The following is a 2500-nucleotide window of genomic DNA, read 5'->3' as shown; positions in this document are numbered from 1 at the left end:
TACACGCGCGAGAGAGAGCAGCAGCAGCAGCAGCAGAAACAACAACAACGTCGGAACCGTCACGTGCGCGAAGTTAGCGCGCAGTGTGGCCTTTGTTTTTATGCAGCCGGCCCTCAGACAGGAGTGGTCCCGGATGTGTCTCCAGGGACCGCAATGTGCGTTCGAAATGTCGATGTTCAAATGTGTCCTGCAGTTCACACTATGACGCGCAGTTAACTGCGTTCTTCATCGACCCGCGAGCCAAGTGATCCACCGTCCAGGGTAGTGGTTTCTTTTGGTTGTGGTAAAAAAAAAAAAAAAAAATTATAACAATAATAATAATATCTTAGAATGGGCGCCGCGAAGCGCCCGCTCTAAACCGCGCATTCAATTTTCGGTGTCCGTGAGAGCGCGACGAGGCTTGCGGATTTTTACCCGTCGTCTCTCTGATATCTCTTCACGGCACACCCCGCACCGCACCCACCACTATAATATAAAAGTGGTGTTTGTGCGTGCGTCTCTATATATATCTATGGATTATTTTACGCATACACACGCGACACGCGTGCGCGCGCGCGTACGTATACACGTTAATGATCCTTCCGCAGGTTCCCCTACGGAAACCTTGTTACGACTTTTACTTCCTCTAAATGATCAAGTTTGGTCAACTTCCCAGCAACGCCGACGGCCGTGAAGCCACCGCGTGTCGGTCCGAAGACCTCACTAAATCATTCAATCGGTAGTAGCGACGGGCGGTGTGTACAAAGGGCAGGGACGTAATCAACGCGAGCTTATGACTCGCGCTTACTAGGAATTCCTCGTTTATGGGGGATAATTGCAAACCCCAATCCCCAGCACGAAGGAGTTTCAACGGGTTGCCCGGGCCTCTAGGCCAGGGAGAACATGCTGATTCCTTCAGTGTAGCGCGCGTGCGGCCCAGGACATCTAAGGGCATCACAGACCTGTTATTGCTCAATCTCGTGCGGCTCGAAGCCGCCGGTCCCTCTAAGAAGAATTTTAATACGCCGCCAGTGAGTTGCGCGACCGAAGCCGCGCACACCTAAATGGCGACGCCTATTTAGCAGGCTAGAGTCTCGTTCGTTACCGGAATTAACCAGACAAATCGCTCCACCAACTAAGAACGGCCATGCACCACCACCCACCGAATCAAGAAAGAGCTGTTAATCTGTCAATCCTTCCGGTGTCCGGGCCTGGTGAGATTTCCCGTGTTGAGTCAAATTAAGCCGCAGGCTCCACTCCTGGTGGTGCCCTTCCGTCAATTCCTTTAAGTTTCAGCTTTGCAACCATACTCCCCCCGGAGTCCAAAATCTTTGGTTTCCCGGAAGCTGCCCGCCGAGCCATTGTAGTAACGTCGGCGGATCGCTAGATGACATATTTACGGTTAGAACTAGGGCGGTATCTAATCGCCTTCGAACCTCTAACTTTCGTTCTTGATTGATGAAAACACCTTTGGCAGATGCTTTCGCTGATGTTCGTCTTGCGACGATCCAAGAATTTCACCTCTAACGTCGCAATACGAATGCCCCCAGTTATCCCTATTAATCATTACCTCGGAGTTCTGAAAACCAACAAAATAGAACCGAGATCATATTCTATTATTCCATGCACGAAATATTCAAGCAGCATTTTGAGCCCGCTTTGAGCACTCTAATTTGTTCAAAGTAAAATTGTCGGCCCACCTCGACACTCACTGAAGAGCATCGCGATAGGATTTTGATATTGAACCGGTGTTTTACCACCGATTCACCGACGATATGCTCCGCAAACGTGTCAGTATCACCGCGGATGCGGTGCACCGACAGCGCGGCGCACAAATGCAACTACGAGCTTTTTAACCGCAACAATTTTAGTATACGCTATTGGAGCTGGAATTACCGCGGCTGCTGGCACCAGACTTGCCCTCCAATTGTTCCTCGTTAAAATATTTAAAGTGTACTCATTCCGATTACGAGGCCTCGTAAGAGTCCCGTATCGTTATTTTTCGTCACTACCTCCCCGTGCCGGGAGTGGGTAATTTGCGCGCCTGCTGCCTTCCTTGGATGTGGTAGCCGTTTCTCAGGCTCCCTCTCCGGAATCGAACCCTGATTCCCCGTTACCCGTGACAACCATGGTAGTCGCAGAAACTACCATCGAAAGTTGATAAGGCAGACATTTGAAAGATGCGTCGCCGGTACTGGACCATGCGATCGGCAAAAGTTATCCAGATTCATCAAAATTAACGACTTCGAGCGCGAGTCCGCACCCACCGTCGATTGGTTTTGATCTAATAAAAGCACTCATCCCATCACTGGTCAGAGTTCTGATTGCATGTATTAGCTCTAGAATTACCACAGTTATCCAAGTAACTGAGTAAGATCTAAGGAACCAAAACTGATATATTGAGCCATTCGCGGTATCGCCTTAATACGGCTTGCACTGAGACATGCATGGCTTAATCTTTGAGACAAGCATATAACTACTGGCAGGATCAACCAGGGAGCTAACAAAAAGCGCGCGAGCG

The 2500-nt window shown here is 49.7% G+C and overlaps 2 non-coding genes across 2 annotated transcripts; both read right to left on the bottom strand.

The window, feature by feature from the left end:
- Nucleotides 1–107: 107 nt before the first annotated feature.
- LOC128682719 (5.8S ribosomal RNA) lies at nt 108–264 on the bottom strand. The gene has a single exon (XR_008406187.1). It is a non-coding gene; the product is annotated as a 5.8S ribosomal RNA (ribosomal RNA).
- Nucleotides 265–570: 306 nt separating this feature from the next.
- On the bottom strand, nt 571–2478 carry LOC128682713 (small subunit ribosomal RNA). The gene has a single exon (XR_008406181.1). It is a non-coding gene; the product is annotated as a small subunit ribosomal RNA (ribosomal RNA).
- Nucleotides 2479–2500: the final 22 nt, after the last annotated feature.

Source organism: Plodia interpunctella, unplaced genomic scaffold (genome assembly GCF_027563975.2).
Source record: "Plodia interpunctella isolate USDA-ARS_2022_Savannah unplaced genomic scaffold, ilPloInte3.2 Pint_32, whole genome shotgun sequence".
Lineage (NCBI taxonomy): Eukaryota > Metazoa > Arthropoda > Insecta > Lepidoptera > Pyralidae > Plodia > Plodia interpunctella.
This window is presented reverse-complemented; position numbering and strand designations above follow the sequence as displayed.